Here is a 19,126-nt window from a genome sequence, read left to right on the forward strand (position 1 = left end):
TGTGCTGGGCTCCCACTGGAGTGGTGGGGAAGACCCTTTCTTTGGGGCTTTCCCCTGTGGAGTATGGGTGTTACCCACCCAGGTAGTTTCGTCTGACAGCGCTATGTTTCTTAATATGTCATGCTATTGGGAAAATTCTCAGAAAGACCAACATCACTTTAAAGTGCTTTAATCCACCATTTACCAGGGCGACGTGGCTGTTTTGGTGGCTGACTGACCATCAAGAGAATTCGGTACAAGCCGTGACTTTTAGGCCAACGATTTGCTTACTTTTTATTTTTTTTTTTTAAGCTACGTTTTAAAATATTGTTTTAATTTTTTATTTTTTTTTTTTCGTTTTTGATTGACTCGGGAGAGGCCCCCGGCGAGGCTCTCCTTGTCCCGCGGACGGCAGGTGGCGCCATGGCGGCGGGAACGGCTGTGGCGGGCGGCGGGAGCCTCCGCGGGGCCCCGCGGGACCTCGGCACCGGGGAACCTCACACCGCCGGGACACCGCCGGGACACCGCCGGGACACCGCCGGGACACCGCCGGGACACCGCCGGGCGTTTTCCCCCGGGAGTGCTGCGGCTTCGCAGCGGGCTGTGTCTCGGAGAAGCCGGAGCGCTCGCAAGGGACACCTGAGGCTGCGGTGTTGTTTTGGGGTCTGAGGGTGTCGGTCACTCGTGAGTTTGGCTGGTGCTTTTCGGTACCACAAAAGGCACGGTGCGCATCTGCCTCGAGCCTCGCAGGTTCTGCACACCCCTCCCTGACATCTCTCCCAACACACACTCCCACCCTCCATCTTGACCCCGGTGAAAACCGTGGCATTTCCCTCTCAAACTGGGCTGCATCAAAACCAGTGGAGAACCTGTGGAAGGAAAACGTATGGTGGGTCTGTTTTAGGAAGACAGGCTTCACTTTTGGGAGAGGGGAGAGAAAGAGAAGAATAGATGTTTTAATTTTTCTGCATTAGAAAGGAAACCTCAACCGTGTTTCGTGTGTGTGTGCCTACCCGCAGGCAGCTTTTCCAGCCCCCCGGACTCCTGCCCTCCCTCACCGTGGTTGTGGCTGCCATTTCCTGCTGTCTGTTCAGGCCTTGGGCTTTGCTGTTTTCTTACCAATTGTAGTTTAAAGCCTCACTCCACGGATTTCCTAGGATCAAATTCAGCTTCCCTCACACCTCCCAGGGTGCAGTTTCTGCTAAGCTGGAGCAGTTGATCAGTCACCAAAACATTAAGGACCTTCCTTGTAGGACGGTAGAGCAGAGAAGCCATGACACAGAGCAGGCCCAGAGGGATTTGCACAGTTCCTTCACAAACCACAGCTGTGCGTGGTCTTCCCTCATCTTTGTCAGAGCCTTGTGGAATGCTCTGACACAGGGATGTGAAGTGTCCTGCGTCAGTCCATTTCAAAACAGTGTGCTCTAGAGTGTTTATGTGATGCAGTTTCCTCTGCCACACAGAACCTGATGGGTGTTTGCCTAGAGCTGGATATCCTGCAGCATGAGGTGAACGAGTGATGGTTTTTCTCATACCCTGAGTGGTGGTTTGTGTCTGCCTATGCTCTGGTGTCAGTGTCAGTCCAGCTGCTGTCACTTCTACCAAGAGAGCAGCCCCCTACCTGTTGGCAATATCCTTTGTGTGATTGCACAGTGACCTGATCCAGCTGAGAGCCAGGAAAAAAAAGAAGTGCAGGGGGGCAGGGGGAAGTTAGTTTTCAGTAGGATCAGTTCCTTGCTCCAAACACTTGCACAAGCGAAACAGAAGACTTGGCCTGGGCACAAGAAGAAACAGCGTGGGCAGAGAGGGAACACAGTGTCCACATCAGCTAAAACTGATACTGGTATCATGTATGTCGAAAAATACCCTGAGGGCTCTTGATATGAAAGTTGTTGAGACATAATCTTCCACACCTAGACACTTCTGAACTTACCTGGTAAGCTAGAAGTAGAGGAGCTGGTAGTGGTGGTATCATCACACCTTCACAAAGTTGTTTTTTTTTTCTTGAAATATACCACCTTTTACAGGGAGAGAGGGAGGGAGGAAGGAAGGAAGGAAAGAAGGAGAAACATCACAAACCAAAATTCTCAGGTTTTAAAATATGGCCATTATGTTCCTGGGTTGTTTTTCTAGTGCTGCACCATGAAATGGAGAAGTCTTTTCCACTTCCCTTTCTCCTCTCCTCTTCCTGTGGCAAAATACAGATGTACCTTAAACGGGGGGGGGGGGGGGGAGGGGGGAAGGTGCCCTGTTGATTCTTATGACGGTATTGCTTTTGGTTTTTTTCTTTGTTACTAGATTATAGGATTGAAAACAGATGTTTCTTTTCTTTAAAACATGCTGTATAGCTTGTCTAAACATAAGGAAAACAGCATTTCTCCAGACAATGCTAAGTTCCATCCAAGATTGGAGTCATCTTTATCATGAGGCAGTTGCACTGTAGTAGATACTTGGATGAAATGTGCATCCAGACTCCTCCAACATCACAGTTCAGAATTTAGTTGTTTTCTGTTTCCATTAAAAGCTTGTAATTTCCAAGATTCTCTAAAATTATTAAATGAACGAGTACAAAGGGGAGATGGGGGACATATGTGTTCATCTGCCTGCCTCTTTCCTTCATGCAAAATAAATGCGTGCTCACTTGTTTCAGAAAAATTGTTTGCTAGAGATCTATCTACCAGACAGTGGTTCACATGTAGGGAATACCTTTTGCAGGAGATTAAGAGCTTTTTCTAATGAGTGAAAACTCTTCAGAGTTTTTAGAGAGTGAAAGCAGACAACAGACTTTGCTTTTTAATCTAGGTAGACTTTGCTACTGACATTTTGTCACACTTATTTGTTAGTTGGGATCCTCTGTTTTCAGGGGAAGAGTTCTTGTTGGGCACATGGGAGTACCAGAGTGGACACTGGTTTTGTGAATAGGAATGCTGGGGACACATGGCTATTGGCAGGTTGGAGACACCGAGCATCAGTGCGCTGGTAGGAAAAATTCAAGTCCAAATCAATGTGCTTATGTAAACTCATTTAGCAGTTGTGTTTCTCCACAGGATGTTCCTGAAAGTTTGCAGGGAAACAGCTTTGGCTTTTATTTAGAGCAAATTCCTGCTAACAAGAATAATCTTTGTGCTTTTACTTGCTTATGTGTAAGTCTGGAAAATCTTGATTCCTGAGCAGATAACATGGATTAAAGCAATAACATTTCTGGCCAAAACAGCTGACAGTGGCCAGGTGCTACTCTGATGGTGCTTGATGACAGTGACCCTTTTCCCCTCATCTTGGCATTTTTGGATGGCAGTCATGTGGCCCCAGAGGCCACGCTGTAGAAGCTAATCCACTGCCCAAGGCATCTGCTCCTTGGCAGGCTCTGTGGACATCTGCATAGGTGGATCTACTTTCTGTCACATGGCCAGGTACCTGGGGGTGCAGCGAGGGACCTGCTTTGCTGTTTTTTTTTTTTTTTTTTCTTTCCTTTTGGTTTTCTGGAGCTTCCTGAATAAACCAAGAGGCGTTTTCTTTATAAGGAATTGGCTGTACATCGCATATGTCCCTCTATTGTTCATGCTGGGAGAAACTGCACTGAAACAGGATCTTTGTTTCTGGCACCCCTGTCTCTCTCCCTGTACTCAGGCTGAAGTCATAGCACTCTCTGGGAGTCATTAACATTGGTTACTCTAGAAGCAATTGTGTTTTTGTATGCAGCTGTTTATAATTTCAGGTCTGTGAGGGAACGAGCAATGAACTTAGAGAAGCAAAGCTACTTGGGAGACATTGTGCTATTTGCTGGGAAGAAGTAAGGAAAGTTTGGGAAAATAAAACAGCCGGAAGGCAGGGAGGTATTGCACGAAGTGGGTAGTTGCAAAATGAACCTTATAAGGGAACAGATGCTTGGCCTCACCAAGTTTAGAGGACTAGAACTAGAAAGGCATACTAGATGATTGCATTTTACACTAGCTTGAGTTAGGGAGCGGGATGAAACAGTTTTGTAACTCTTGTAATAAGCTATGAGGTGGTTAAAGCATTTGCTGTTGTTATTTTTAGGAACAGAGAAGTCTTCCCCTGTTATCGTTCACTGGCAGGATGGCAGCATTCACCTTTCCTCCCACTTCCCCAGGCTGATCTTCCGCCTGATCTTCCTTCCTGCTCCCAAGGCTCAGCTTCTCTAGTTTTCATCACAGGTTACACACAGTCCTTCCCACTCCTTTCAGTGAGGTGACGGATGGCACATGGCATTGGAGTTGTGTGCCTAATGATTTTTACCTGCTGCTTTTTGCATCCTAGGAAGTGTTCCTCTGGGCTTTCCAGCATTGCTGTTGTAGTGTGGGACCTTCACAGGCTGCAGTCACTCAGGGGTGTCTCTGGCTCAGTGAATGTTGCCTTCTTGAAGAGAGTGTCTTCAGCCCTCAGCATTATCTCCATGTTCTCCTAATACTCATCTCACATATCTTCTCACAAGTCTTCTCCATGTTTTTCCTGCATCTTTTTATCTGTATACAGTTCTGTGTCACTTAACTTCTCTCCTTATGGCTGCAATTCATGCTTAAATATGAGTGGAGGTGCCACATGCTCCTTTGGTTGGAGTTTTGACTCACTGTGGGCTGGTCCCATCTGTTTCAAAGCCACAGGAGTTGGTTGTGAGTGGCTCAAGGCACAGTGGCTCAAGCCCACTCTGTGGGCTCTACCCACAGAGGCAATCCCCACAGCTCCTGACACTGAAACCCTGCCAGTTTTGCCCAATTTACTTCCTTTTCATCTCTGCCTATCTCTTGCAGTGTTACTGGATTCTATCTCTAGGTTATCTCAGGATTTACTTCCAAGCAACATTACTTTTAAAGTATTGATGGTTGTCTTGTATGAGCTACATACTGGAAAAATGTAGATTTTTTTCCCCCCCATTAAACCTTTGTTCCTGGAATCACATGATTAAACTATCACTTTATTTTTAACGTGAACTCATAGCTCTTGTGCTTAAAGAGGAAATCTTCAAAATGTAGATTGTAGAAGGCAAATATAAAAAGAAATGTTATGGGAATTATTTTTGTGTCTTAGCTTTTGGAGCCAGTTCATAATGTGTAAGCCCTAAGGGTTTGGAATACCAGGGAAGGAGTTGCTTCTCTGTTGTCTCCATATCTGCAAAACTGTAACGATCTCTGTAACTCTTTCATGTTGGACAGATTCACAGAATGGGTAAGGTTGGCATCCCTGCTTCAGCAGCATCATCTTAGAGTATATGGCACAAGATTGTGTCCAGACAGTTGTGGAGTATCTCCAGTGTGGGAGACTTCACGTCCTCTCTGGGCAGTCTTTTCCAGTGATCATTCGCTGCACAGTAAAGAGATTCTTCTTCATGTTCAGGTGGAACTTCCTGGGTATCAGTTTCTGCCTGTTGCCTCTTGTCCTATTGCTTGGCATCACCGAGAAGAGCCTGGTCCATCCCCTGACACTTCCCTTCAGGTACTGATAGACCTTGATGAGGTTCCCTCTCAGTCATCTCTTCTCAAGGTTGAACAGGCCTAACTCTCTCAGCCTGTTCTCATAAGAAACATGCACCAGTCGCTACCAAATATGGTAGTTTACATTTCAGCACATTTTTGTCTGCTTAGGTCACAGCCTACAGTGCTCTATGAATTACTAGTTGAATAGATACATGCACAGTGATAAGAACGGACTAGCTGCAAAGCATAGTCTGCAGCAATGAAGAACAATCTGGATTTAAAAGAAAAAATGCCACTAACGTTGCTCTTTATAGAGAGTATTGTGGAAAATTAAATTTCTCAGAATCTCTGAAAATGTAAACTCTTAATTTTGAGTCTTTTCTGCAAGACATTTTTCTTAAGAAATAGCTAACTCTGTGTTTACCCCCATAACACTATCTTCACCTTCCTTTGGCAAGTTCAAAAAATGCTTCATGTACTGTCAAGCATAACTCAGCTGCTCACTCATTTCAGCTCCTTAGTTTAATAACCTCAATACAGCCAAACCTGTCATCTTCTAATGCTAAAGTCAGAAACTATTGACCAAGAAACTGATTTCCATTCCAGGGATGATCACAACTACACTTCAGACTTCCTGCAGACCCATGGAAATGAATCTTTTAAGTCTATGGTTTGCCCTCGAGACTTTTGTCACATGTTGAAGCCTTGACCATCCAAAGAGTATAAACCTGTATAAAACTGTATTTTACACACAGTGCATAAAGTAGAAGGCACACATCAGGCTGCTTTCAACTACTACTTTTTGCTGGATAGAAAACCACCACAGCTCAGCTTGGGACCTTGCAGGGGAACATCAACACAAGGGTAAGTCTTCATGGATAAACATAATGTTGTCAGATTTTCCCTGCTCCCCCTCAGGGGATTGTTATGACTATAGCAGAGGTTGTAGAAACAACCTCTGGACAAGGAGGGTTTGTGTTCCTTTTTTCACTACTTAAAGACACCTCAAAGAGTCATGTACTCCTGATAGCCACAGGGGTGTGGCAACCTCACCTTGTGTTTCTCTTAGGTTCCTTGGCTTCAGCCTCTGTATGCCTTTGGATGGGAACACCACCCATTCCTGCAGGTGTGACGGGATATTTGGAAAGACAGATGTGAAGGCATGGAGAAATGTGGCTGGATCAGAATTCAGCAAAGCTGCTGCAAGACCACTTGGAACAGTTGCAGTGCCTTGACCCAGTGAGATAGATCTGTGTAGTTCATTTGGATGTGTGGAGAGGGAAGTCAAGATTGAAACTTAAATCTGGAGCTCTGTGCTGCATGCAAGTAAGCAAGGGGTGCTTTTCAAGGGTGGAGAAACCACTTTGAAAGGTTATGTTATAAAAATATAGGTGTCAAGTGCTATATTTGCCACTCCTGGTTCAGGCTAAATGCATTTTACAGTGTTCTTAAAATTGAGGCATTTGATTTAACATGGTTTAATGGATTTGTGTGTCCTCAGTCTGCCATGAACTGACTTAAAACCAGGACAATTTCGACGTATAAACAAGACATAAAAAAAAAGGAAAATGAAAAAAATCTTAATAGGTTGTGTCTCTTCTTCATCTTTAGTTAGTCAGGAATTATTTCCTATGTGCAGTAGGTGTGGTCCATTATAGAACTACAGGGCAGCAGAAAATCTTTTTCAAATATGAAGCATGAAGGGAGGGGGGGAGCATACTGTCCTGAGTATTACATGCTGACAAACAGATCATTTGTTCCAACTTCTGGAATCAATTAAAACTATGGAAAATAATCTGTGTGCTCATATAAAAAAAAGAAACAGTATGCAAAGGCATGCTTTGGAAACTTTGGGAGGTTGAAGTCAGACTTGCAATTTCTGAAGCCCTGATTCATGGTTCCTGAATGTGTAGAATTGCTGATTTCAGAGATTTGACCTGTGAAGCGTGAAAGGCAAGTCATCTCCTGACTCTCTGGTGAGGCATGTCTTGCTTGTGCCTCATATTAGAAACCCAGAAGCTCCACGTTCCAAATGTATGGGGAGGGGAGAGGTGTCTGCATTTTGTCAATTCTTTTTTTAACATCTCAAAATCTATCAAGGCCCTGATTTCTACCTTACTTCTTCCTCAATACCCATCTTCCATGTAGACCTTGCAGCAACAAGTCAGCCTGTGAGTCAGCTGCAAATATCACCAAGCTCTTCCACATCCTTGCCGATGTCCAGGCTGTTCCCAAACACTAGTCATCAAAGGAAGTCTTTATTTCCACGGCAGTTAAATGACTAACCCAAGATCAAACAGTGGGTCAGTAGCAGAGGCAGGAACTTAAATCAGGTCTTCTGACTCAAGTTTCTCTTGGCTACAGCCTCTGGGTTACACAGCAGAATTCATTTGTGCTGTTAAGTTTCAACAGTTGCTGAGACAAAACTTCATTTTCTTTCCCTGAGATATTGTATCTATGTCATCCTGTTCTCTGCCCGCTAGGATGCAGCTTCTTAGCATTAGACTTTGAAAAGGGAGGCAAGCAGGAGGTGTTTCGAAGTGGTTTCACTCTTTTGATCAATGAGAGAGGTGAGCCAGAGTGTGTTCCAGTGACCTCCTGCTATATAAAAGCTTGGCTTGCCTGACAGGACTTCTGGCTGCTGAGTAGCTGTGAGTCACAGCCTTTACTGCTTTAGTTTGGTGCAGATTGTTACACCAGACACTGCAGAAATGAGGTGGCCTCTTGAATATTTGCACTGCTTGGCAAGCTAGGGTAAATGGGAGTGGATTCAGGAAGTTCTGGCAAGGGCAAGCACAACTGGTGTTAAGGCCTCTGCAGGGCTCCTTTTGTGTGTGTGTGTGTGTGTTTGTGTGTGTAGGAAAATAGCAAGGCCCCAGATGGGGTTCCTGGGAAAGGATGAGTAATGTGGAGATTTCCTGTGACTTTTGGAGGGAAGAAAAAAAACACATCGCCTTTTGGGGGAATCTTCTTGGATCTTCCACCATCCTACTTTTTCCCTGAGTGGCACAGAACGCCTCTCTCCTGGGCTCAGTGCTGCTTTGTTTATCACAGCAACACGAGCTATGGTGTGCAAATACTGTGCTCTGCCCTTGTTTGCCTGAACAGTCCAGGATCTGATCTGTGCAATTCCTATTTCCTCCTTGTGGATGTGCTTTGGAACTTAGCTCCATGTAGGCCAGAGTTACCAGTGGTCAAGGTGTGCCTGGCCTGGGATGCTGGGAGTGTTTCCCTTTCCTGACTGAAAGGATCAGGCCTGTAAGGGAGGGACTATGTGGCTGCAGAGTGTTTTGCACAGCACCTGGCATGGCTGGGCTCAGGTTCACGATTGAGTCAGCTGGGTGCTGTTGCAGTGTAAATTACTAAATAGGAATGACAGAAGAGATGTGGGGGTTTCCTGTTGGCAGAGGTATAAAGGAGTGAGGTACCTCAACTCTGAATTTATTACTATTTATTATTTCACTTGCAATATTGCCTGGAGACTGCCTTCAGGGACAAGTGCTCTGTTGTGCAAAGTACGTGCATGCAGGAAAGACAGAGCCATTTCCCACCCTGAAAAAGAGTGTTCTCCAAGTTGTTTGAGCTCTTTGGGGGTGGGGATACTGCAGTGGTACAGGGGCCAGAGTGTAAAGTAAGGAGTGCTGCTACAACTGAGAGCCGTACACAGGCAGTTTAGACATCAGGTGTATGGCCAAAGATCTGCTTCTATTATTTCTGTATGCTCATCACCACTATTTGGCCACGACATTCTCTAACTAGTATTTCTTGATGTGTGCTTAGCCATTTCATGTTCTGAGTGCTTTACAAATATCTTGTAATTAGGAAAACAACTCTCTATTTGCACAGGCAGTTACACAACCTCATGTTCAAAATTCAGCTTTCAGAAATGTAGCCTCAACTGAAATTTCCTTATCTGCTTCTAACTCTCCCAGTTGCTCTTGCCAAAATGATTTTTCATCCCCTCAACCCCATAACTGACTGTGACGATGGTAATAAAATGAGTACAGCCTGGGCAAATAAACTGCTTGCCTCTACAGTGTAAAATGTAAGACTGGTAAAAGAAAGTAAGGGCTGATAGAGAGTACATGTTTTGGATTCCAGCATCAGTCCATTTGCTAAATATGCTGGCTTTTGTAGAAGAAAATCAATGCAAAAGAAAGGGCTGCCTCTCCCAGTGCCTGATCTGCAGTTGCTGAAGCCAGAACCACGGACTCAGGAGCAGCCCAGTTTCTTCACTTTCCCACAAGCCTTGGTGTTGGGGCCAGGGAAGAATTGATCCCTATGACTGCCTGTATGAAGTGTGAGCCATTGACACAAAGCTCAAGACTTGTCTCCCTATCAAAATCCAGGGTATTTTTGTTTAGTTTTGCCTTTTTATTTTTTTTTTCCTTCTCCTCTCTCTCAAAGGTTAAATGGTTCCCACAGGGTGCAAGAAAGGGTTATTGAAAGCAGCAGGTCCACTTCTGAATATTGCACTTCTGGTAAATCTCTGATCCAGCATCTAGTGGTTAACCACTGATACAGGAAATGACATTTAACATTCTATCACTCAGCCAGAAATGGAAGAACAAGGCAAGTCTGTATGTGGTGAAGATGGATCATTGCCTGCTATCTATCCCTTAAAGGCATATCATGCCATTTAAAAGGAAATGTTTTTCAAGCAGGGACTTTTTTTCCCTTTGTGTACCTTTCTGCTTAAGGCGTAGTAAAAAGCTGGAAAACAAATCCCCTTCTTTCTCCTTCTGCGAGGTTTTCCCTGCTAAAATAGGGGCTTTGGCCTTATAAACAGCTTAAATACTCTTTCCGGCTCTTTGGTATCTTTTGGAAGTGTATCCCAGGCCTTGGAGGAAGCTGGGGCGGGGTGGGGAGGTGGGGGGAGGGATGCGCGACGGGCGAGTGACGGAAAATTAGGGTTTCGGTAGGTGGCACTCGCTGCACTGACTCGGGGCTCAGCTCTCCCGGGCATGTTGTGGTGCTGCCTTTGGTCCGAGCAGTCCTGAGCAAATGTGCTAAAGGATGAAAACGATTTAAAAAAAAAAAAAAAGTCATCAAAATACAGGGCCGGAACTTCAGTAAGTATAAATTGTTGTTGTTTGCTGACTGCAGTGTAGGTGCATTGGTTCACAGCAGCAGCGCCTGCCTGTTGTCAGCACAGGCTAACCACAGCGGGCGTGCTTTCCGTCGGAGCTGCTAAAACTTGGTCTGATTACAGAGTGCATATTCAGGAAGCAAGCAAGCTTGCAAGTATGTACAGTCCAACTAAATCTCAAAAGGTGTCACGTCTGCCTATATAAATTCTAACAGTTTCAGATGTTTTCACATGGAGTGAAAAAAAATACCCCAAAAGATGCAGGAAGACGCTCTCCTCCTGCTAATAGGATATGTAGGCAAACACTTTGGTGTTTTAGCTGTTCCAGAGGCCATTTTCACCTAATGACACACTGTGAGTATGTTTTCCAAAGTAAGAGCTTCACAGATTGCCAAAACTTTCCTGGAAGTGAGCGCAGAAATACATTAAAAAGCAACATATTAAAGCTACGCCAGTCCTCCTCATCTGTGGGGCTGCATAACATGATTTTCATGAGCCCAAGTGCAGCAAGAAGCAAATGCTTCAGAGACCCAGTGGGTGGTGGTGGCGGCAGAGACCTCCATGAGAAGTTCAAAGGCTACGGATGATGGCAGCTCTCCAGAAGTCCTGCTGTTCTCTGGCTTGGCTGGAAGTGAAGCAGGATGACGGGGTGAGCACTTGGATGCTGGAAAGCTGGCTTGTTCAGTCCTGCAGCAAGGATCTTGGATCCCACTAGCCATAACCTACCAGTACAGCACTCTTGTAGTTGAAGCACTGGCTTGCTCAGAGTGCTTGAAAGCCATCCTTGCAACATCACACTGGTAGATCAGGCAGAGAAAATCAAAAAATCTGTGACCTAGAAACAAGCTGAGATTTGTGTTCAAATGGCAGTCTGATGTGTACTGGTATGAACTGTAAATGCAGAGAAGGATCTGCAGTCAGTTGGCATCAAAAATGGGTAAAAGAGAAAAGTGTAGTTCTAGCTCTCAGCACACTGACTGTTCATTTAGAGTGCCCATTCCTCAGCCTCTTGCTAATTTTCCTTACAGTTGTGGAAACCTGCTTGAATATAGAATGCAAAGTGAGAAAACTGTGGAAGCTGCTTGTAGCATAGGGATAAGGGCTCTGGAGAAACACACATGCATCATCCACAAAGAGTGAAGATGCACGTGCATGTGTGAAACCAGATTATCAACCCTTAATGCTGCATGTTTTTGAAACCGTTACGATGTATTTTGTGCATCTGAAAGTCCACCATGCTCAGGCATCCTGGTCTGTGTAGAAAAATCTCTTCTCTCCAGCCTTGCAAAGCAGTAGGACGCTGGTCCTGCCAGAAAGTCTGCAGAGACTTGAGCAGGTCTTTGACTCTTCTGAATGTTTTCCATGGAACAGTGACTGTCAGGATCAGAGCCTTGAGCTACACCTTGGGAAGTGCTAGTGTTTATCTCTACACTTGATTGCACCCAATTACTTGCTAAGAATATGTTCTTTGAAAAAAGATCTGGAGCTAGATCCTTCTCTCATTGTGACTCTGCCAGCTGCCGTCCCCAAAGCTATTTTTAATCAGACAAGCTTCTCCATCCCTGCCAAAAAACCCTCATAACAATTAATAACAATAAAATGAAGGCAGACTGGATAAATGAATTGTGCTGGCTCTATAAATCAGTTGCAAAGGCAGCTAGGGGAAGATCAGCACTGCATTGTTAATGTGCTGTCTTCCATTTTGCTGTAGCCTTGGTCTCCTGGTTCACACTTGGAACCTTTACGTTGTGCTGCTGGTCTGCACACTGCCTGTCTCAGGTAGACCTGAGACAGTGTGTTGCTTTGGTTTGTCTTGTTGTGGCTGGGAGGTGGTATAAATGATCCCGCTTACGTGCCAGTTGTGTTGCACTGTGCCAGTTGTGTTGCACTGTTAAGTTCATTAATTCTGGGAGCCACAAAATGACAGAGAGCTGCACCCGCAGTAGGCTTGGTGGTTAGGTTAATTCTCAGCACTATCTTGTTGCAGCCTCTGGTGTGATAATTTGCCTGCAGGCACATGTGTCGCTGTACTGTGATCCTGTCAGAAGTTAAGCCATCTTGGGCTGGATGAGAGTGTGGACAGGAGGCCTCCAAGGACAGGCTGGCACTGAAGCTGTTGCAGGCAGTGATCCCACGAAGGAGTAGGTGGTACTGTGCACTGTGCCAGCTGACAGGATGATGTGCTGTGGAGCTGCGGAAAGTTTCTTTGTCCAGGTACAAGCTGTTGTTGCTTTGCTCACACTTTTGTTACCTTTGTGGTAACAAAACATTTCCTGGCAATTTTCAAATAAATAAATAAATAAATAAATAAATACCCTCAAATAAATAAATAAATAAATAAGCAAGCAAGCAAGCAAGCAAGCAAGCATAGAGGCATGAGTCCAAAGGTACTGTCCTGGAAAAGTCCCAGGCTGGGTGTCTGTATTTGATTTGCTTCTTCCTCCTGGACAACATATTTTACCTCAACCCTGGCTCCAGACTGTTGCTCTTTGGCTATTTCCTACTCCACAGCTGGAGGCCTTCTCTGGTGAGGAGCTGCACAGTTTTAAGGGTTCTGGAAGGAAAGATAAACAGGAAATGGAAAAAGAAGAGGAAAAGATAGGAAAAAAGTAAATGAGCAAACAACCTCACCTCCTCCAGCACAAAACCCGTCCCCCAGAAGAGTGTGACTCTGTCATAGACAGCAAGTATTACCTTCCCAGGCCTGTGGGGTGGCACACTCACTTCCTGGGGAGAAAAGCACTGGAGCTGCTCCATCAGCTCCTCAGCCAGCAAGCCCACCAGAGAGATCACTGAGAAGAAAAGCATGTGAAAGCAGGGACAATAGGATAGCGACCTGAGAAGAGCCCTGGTGATTTGGGGGAAAAGAAGGAGAAAGCTGGCTTCTATTTCTCTTGCCTGTTAATCTCAGATCCTTAGGATCCATTTCTTAAGTGTGTCAGAGTGATGTTCATAGGACCCTGGCAGGTGATAAGGGTGAGGTAAGCGGCAAGCTTAGAGTAATGGTGCTCATCAAATAGGCCACTGCAAGGCAAAGGAGCAAAAACACCCTGTACCTGCCAGCTGGGGAAGCAGCTAACTCTGAAACTGTATACTCAGAAAACTTATTTTGCTCACCTACCCAGGGTTTCTTATTATAATCTATGACACAAGTACAGATCTATTTCAGGCAGTGGTTTTCTCTTAAATGGGTGAGTATCCAGATATTTTCTACTGGAAGTCTATTGCTGTGAACATTAAAATTGACCTGCTTCTCCTGGGCCACTCTGAAGCTACCCATGGACCTTTCCCAACCTCTGCCAGACAGCAAGCACCAAGACAGGGTATTTCTGCACTGCTGGGGCTGCAGGTGGGAGTGGATTCAGGGGTTTCTGAAGGGACCATGCTGTAAGTCTGCTAATGTGTGGCCATGTGGATCTCCTTGTCACACAGGTATTTCATCAGCATCTTAGCACTGCACTGCCACTTCTTGACTGTTAGGGGGAACCAAATATGAAGCTGTTTTGGGTGTATGTATCCAGCTGGCAAATTGCATCATAGTCACACAAACATGTGCTTTGGTCTGTGCCTGTGCATAATCTCAGCTTTAAAGGTACCGTTTGTTTCCATGAAGTGAAGCAATACATGAGTGGTTTTAAGGCTGGAGACCTAGTGTCTTAACTGCAGAGACCATGCCTCAGAATAATTAAGGTGCTGAGCACAAAGGCATGCCCAACTGGCTGAGTCCTCTGCTTACGTATGACAAATCGTTCTTTTATTGGTAAGCTGGTGCTCCAGAAAGGCAGAAATGGACATGCAGTCTCCTTCACTGAATGCTTTAATAGTTGGCGTCATCTGTTCGCAGAGGTGCTCAGAAGACCTCAAAATACTAATCCCAAAAGGAATGTGAAATGAGCAAGGTTGTCTGTATGTTTTAAGAGATGAAAACAGGGTTTTTTGTGAGAGTGGTGAAAGGTAAACTGCTCTGATTTTGCCTCAAGTGCTTTGCATAACTGGCACTGCAGCAAGCTCTGCACACACATGAAGTTTGTGTGCAGGCTCTGTGCAGCCACATGGGTCACCTCTCCTTTGGAGAGGCTCAGCTCCTGTCATCAGGTGTGAAACTCACACCATCCCCATTCAGATTAGCCCAAGATGGTAATCTAGGCTGTGAGGTCAAGGCCAGCCTGCAACACCAGGACTGGACTGTAGTGGACTGGCAACAGGCTGGTGTGGAATGGGTGTATAATCACAGAGCACAGGGTTCAGTGACAAATTCAGGCTGATTTACCATATTCTGCAAGGAACACCCAAGTTTTATTCCTAAACTTGGTATGTAAATTTGTGGAAATGAACTCTATCAACACAAGTCCTTACACTGTTGGGACAGCAGCCTTAGTGGTGATCATGGTGGCTTCCCCCCCTGACACAGAGTAAGCAGCACTTTAGTGAAATCCATGGGTGATCTTCAGGTTGCGATGCATTCACTTAAAAGCTTTCTGAGCCTTTAAGTGGTTTGAGTTTTAGAAAACAAGCAGAGCAGTAGAGGAGGAATAGAGCTAGATCTTAGAGCTAGGTCTTGTGTGTTGTGCAAATGTAGTCTTCCATTGCAGATATCTAGGTGTTCTGATGGTTTGTGTAAATTATACTTTTAACCTTTTTTTTTTTACAAGTGAAAGACACATCAATGCTGCACTGGGAAAGGCTGTGAGCCCTTATAAACAGGAAAGTGATATGAAGCAATTCAACGGAGATTAAAGAATGGCTGGAAAACAACAATACAAGTTCCAACTTGCAAACTGGAGAAAACAACTTGAAACTCAAGTATGCAGCAGGAATGAATTGTGCGGAGGAGATCTAGAAAAGATAGCAGATAGCTGATTGGAAGTGATATTTCTCAAGCTGCAAAAGTGGGCAATGCGTGGGAAGGCACCCCTATGAGAAGGCAGAGCATGTGGAAGATTGCCCTGAGTCCTGTGTATTGCACTTCTAGGCACTCAGAGGCATGCTGGATGGGATTCGAGAACATCAATCAAAAAAATAAGGGGGGGAGGTTGTATGTGAATATGCTATCCCAAAATTTTTCTCCATGAAGTATTCAGAAGATGACAAAGAGGGAATAGCGTAACCGTTGCCAGTGTTAGAAAAAAGTGAATGCTAACAAGATTTACTTAAGGCTATATGCAGGGGGATAATCAGGAGTAATGGGAGTGCTCCTATAAAAGGAACATTTAACTGAATTCAAGAATCTCCTTGATGGAGAGATGTGCAATGCCTTGCAGGGAAGTGGTGGAAACTTCATCCCCTGGGGACATCTAACACTTGACCACAGAAGACACCAGGGAGTTTATTAGAGGAAAAGACTTCATTGGGTAGGCGGGGGAAGTATGATACAAAAGATCATCTTCAGTTTATCTGAATGTATGATATGAATGGGAAAATGTGCACCAGGATGTTTGTGATTTCCACATTCAACAGTCTTAAACTGTCATTCATTTACAGTGATAAGAAACCAATTTATTCCCAGGTTCCTCTTTTTTCCATTCTACCAACTTTACCTAATTTGTGCTGTGAAGCAATAACCTTAGAGCACAGAGGAATGGGAGGGTTTTTCCCACAGTAAATAATAGTTTTGTTGAAAAATCTCATTTTCTGGCTGGATAATGCCAAAACATAGGGCAGAAGGTCATGTTGAACCTTCTGGGTTGTCATCTCAGTGCTCCTTCTGCACTGGGAAGAAGCTCGGTGTTCTTAATAGAGGGACATGGTTTTTAGAAGTTCTCATGTGGATTATATAAACCACTTGCATTTGCCATCAAAATTGGCTGCCAGAATGTGAATTGCCCTGTTTATTAAATTGGAATGCTTAAAAGCCCTGCTGTCCATACAAAAAGACAAAACCAAAGTTATACACACAACAAAAAAGTTTACAGACGCAATATTTTGAAAAGCAGGCGCCTCCCATGTGTGTGAGTCCTCCTCTGTCCTGCCAGGCGCTCGCTACTGTGGGTGTACAGCAAGCATTGCATTCCAGTGGGCTTCAAAGGGAAGGGAAGGTTTGGGAAGGGAAGGGAAGGTTTGGGAAGGGAAGGTTTGGGAAGGGAAGGTTTGGGAAGGGAAGGTTTGGGAAGGGAAGGTTTGGGAAGGTTTGGGAAGGGAAGGGAAGGTTTGGGAAGGTTTGGAGGGAGGAGGTTTGGGAAGGTTTGGGAAGGTTTGGGAAGGGAAGGGAAGGTTAAGGGAAGGTTGGGAAGGGAAGGGAAGGGAAGGTTGGGAAGGGAAGGGAAGGGAAGGGAAGGAAGGGAAGGGAAGGGAAGGGAAGGGAAGGGAAGGGAAGGGAAGGGAAGGGAAGGGAAGGGAAGGGAAGGGAAGGGAAGGGAAGGGAAGGGAAGGGAAGGGAAGGGAAGGAAGGGAAGGTTTGGGAAGGGAAGGTTTGGGAAGGGAAGGTTTGGGAAGGGAAGGTTTGGGAAGGTTTGGGAAGGGAAGGGAAGGTTTGGGAAGGTTTGGGAAGGTTTGGGAAGGGAAGGAAGGGAAGGGAAGGGAAGGAAGGGAAGGGAAGGGAAGGGAAGGGAAGGGAAGGGAAGGGAAGGGAAGGGAAGGGAAGGGAAGGGAAGGGAAGGGAAGGGAAGGGAAGGGAAGGGAAGGGAAGGGAAGGGAAGGGAAGGGAAGGGAAGGGAAGGGAAGGTTTGGGAAGGGAAGGAGGAAGGGAAGGAAGGGAAGGGAAGGTTTGGGAAGGTTTGGGAAGGTTTGGGAACGTTTGGGAAGGTTTGGGAAGGGAAGGGAAGGGAAGGGAAGGGAAGGGAAGGGAAGGGAAGGGAAGGGAAGGGAAGGGAAGGGAAGGGAAGGGAAGGGAAGGGAAGGGAAGGGAAGGGAAGGGAAGGGAAGGGAAGGGAAGGGAAGGGAAGGGAAGGGAAGGTTGGGAAGGGAAGGGAAGGGAAGGGAAGGGAAGGGAAGGGAAGGGAAGGGAAGGTTTGGGAAGGGAAGGTTTGGGAAGGGAAGGTTTGGGAAGGAAGGGAAGGTTGGGAAGGGAAGGTTTGGGAAGGTGGAAGGTTTGGGAAGGGAAGGTTTGGGAAGGGAAGGGTTTGGGAAGGGAAGGTTTGGGAAGGGAAGGTTTGGAAGGGAAGGTTTGGGAAGGAAGGGAAGGTTTGGGAAGGTTTGGGAAGGTTTGGGAAGGGTTGGAAGGGAAGGTTGGGAAGGTATGGGAAGGGAAGGGAAGGGAAGGGAAGGGAAGGGAAGGGAAGGGAAGGGAAGGGAAGGGAAGGGAAGGGAAGGGAAGGGAAGGGAAGGGAAGGGAAGGGAAGGGAAGGTTGGGAAGGGAAGGGAAGGGAAGGGAAGGGAAGGAAGGTTGGGAAGGGATGGGAAGGGAAGGGAAGGGAAGGGAAGGGAAGGGAGGTTTGGGAAGGGAAGGGAAGGAAGGGAAGGGAAGGGGTTGGGAAGGTTTGGGAAGGGATGGGTTGGAGGGTTGGGAAGGGAAGGGTTGGGAAGGGAAGGGTTGGGAAGGGAAGGGTTGGGAAGGGAAGGGAAGGGTTGGGAAGGGATGGGTTGGTTGGGAAGGGAAGGGTTGGGAAGGGAAGGGTTTGGGAAGGAGGAGGTTTGGGAAGGGTTGGGAAGGTTGGGGAAGGGTTGGGAAGGTTGGGAGGGTGGGTGGGAGGTTGGGAGGTGGGAAGGTTTGGGATGGGTTGGGAAGGTTGGGGTTGGGTGGGGAGGTTGGGATGGGAGGGTTGGGTTGGGAGGGTTGGGTTGGGTTGGTTGGGTTGGGATGGGTTGGGTTGGGTTGGGAAGGGTGGTTGGGATGGGTTGGTTGGGTTGGGAAGGGTTGGTTGGGTTGGGTTGGGTTGGGTTGGGATGGGTTGGGTGGGAGGGTTGGGTAGGGAAGGGTTGGGAAGGGAAGGGTTGGGTTGGGAGGTAGGGAAGGTTGGTTGGGATGGGTTGGGATGGGAGGGTTGGGAAGGGTTGGTTGGGTTGGGGTTGGTGGGTTGGGAAGGGAAGGGTTGGGAAGGTTGGGTTGGGTTGGGTGGGTTGGGTTGGGTTGGGTTGGGGGGGTTGGGTTGGGTTGGTTGGGTTTGGTTGGGGTTGGGGGGGGTTGGGGTTTGGGGTGGGTTGGTTGGGTGGGGGTTGGTTGGGAGGGAGGGTTGGGGTGGTTGGGTTGGGTTGGGTTGGTTGGGATGGGAGGTTGGGTTGGGAGGGTTGGGTGGGTTGGGTTGGGTTGGGTTGGTGGGTTGGGTGGGAAGGGTTGGTTGGGATGGGAAGGGTTGGTTGGGTTGGGTGGGGGTTGGTTGGGTTGGGTTGGGTTGGTTGGGTTGGGTTGGTTGGGTTGGGTTGGGTGGGGTTGGGTTGGGTTGGGTTGGTTTGGGTTGGGTGGGTTGGGTTGGGTGGTTGGGATGGGTTGGGAGGGTTGGGTTGGGTTGGGTTGGGTTGGGTTGGGTTGGGATGGGTTGGGTTGGGTGGGGTTGGGATGGGTTGGTTGGGATGGGTTGGGTGGGATGGTTGGGGGTGGGTTGGGTTGGGAAGGGTGGGGTTGGTTGGTTGGGTTGGGTTGGGATGGGAAGGTTGGGGGGTTGGGTTGGGTTGGGTTGGTTGGGTTGGGTTGGGTTGGGAGGGTGGGATGGGTTGGGTTGGGAAGGGTTGGGAAGGAAGGGTTGGGATGGGT

The 19,126-nt window shown here is 46.7% G+C and overlaps 1 long non-coding RNA gene across 2 annotated transcripts; it reads left to right on the top strand.

Moving 5' to 3' along the window:
• Positions 1–362: 362 nt before the first annotated feature.
• LOC127462290 (uncharacterized) lies at positions 363–16,392 on the top strand. 2 transcript variants are annotated; one of them, XR_007900398.1, is made up of 4 exons: positions 363–1,915; positions 6,018–6,275; positions 6,481–6,737; positions 15,153–16,392. It is a non-coding gene; the product is annotated as an uncharacterized LOC127462290 (long non-coding RNA). The 2 variants fall into 2 exon arrangements; XR_007900397.1 differs by lacking the exon at positions 15,153–16,392 and having other exon boundaries at positions 6,481–7,078.
• The last annotated feature ends 2,734 nt before the right edge of the window (positions 16,393–19,126 follow it).

The sequence above is a fragment of the Manacus candei genome, unplaced genomic scaffold, assembly GCF_025592945.1.
Source record: "Manacus candei isolate 608988 ecotype Guabito, Panama unplaced genomic scaffold, ASM2559294v1 h1tg000124l, whole genome shotgun sequence".
In the NCBI taxonomy this organism is placed as follows: domain Eukaryota; kingdom Metazoa; phylum Chordata; class Aves; order Passeriformes; family Pipridae; genus Manacus; species Manacus candei.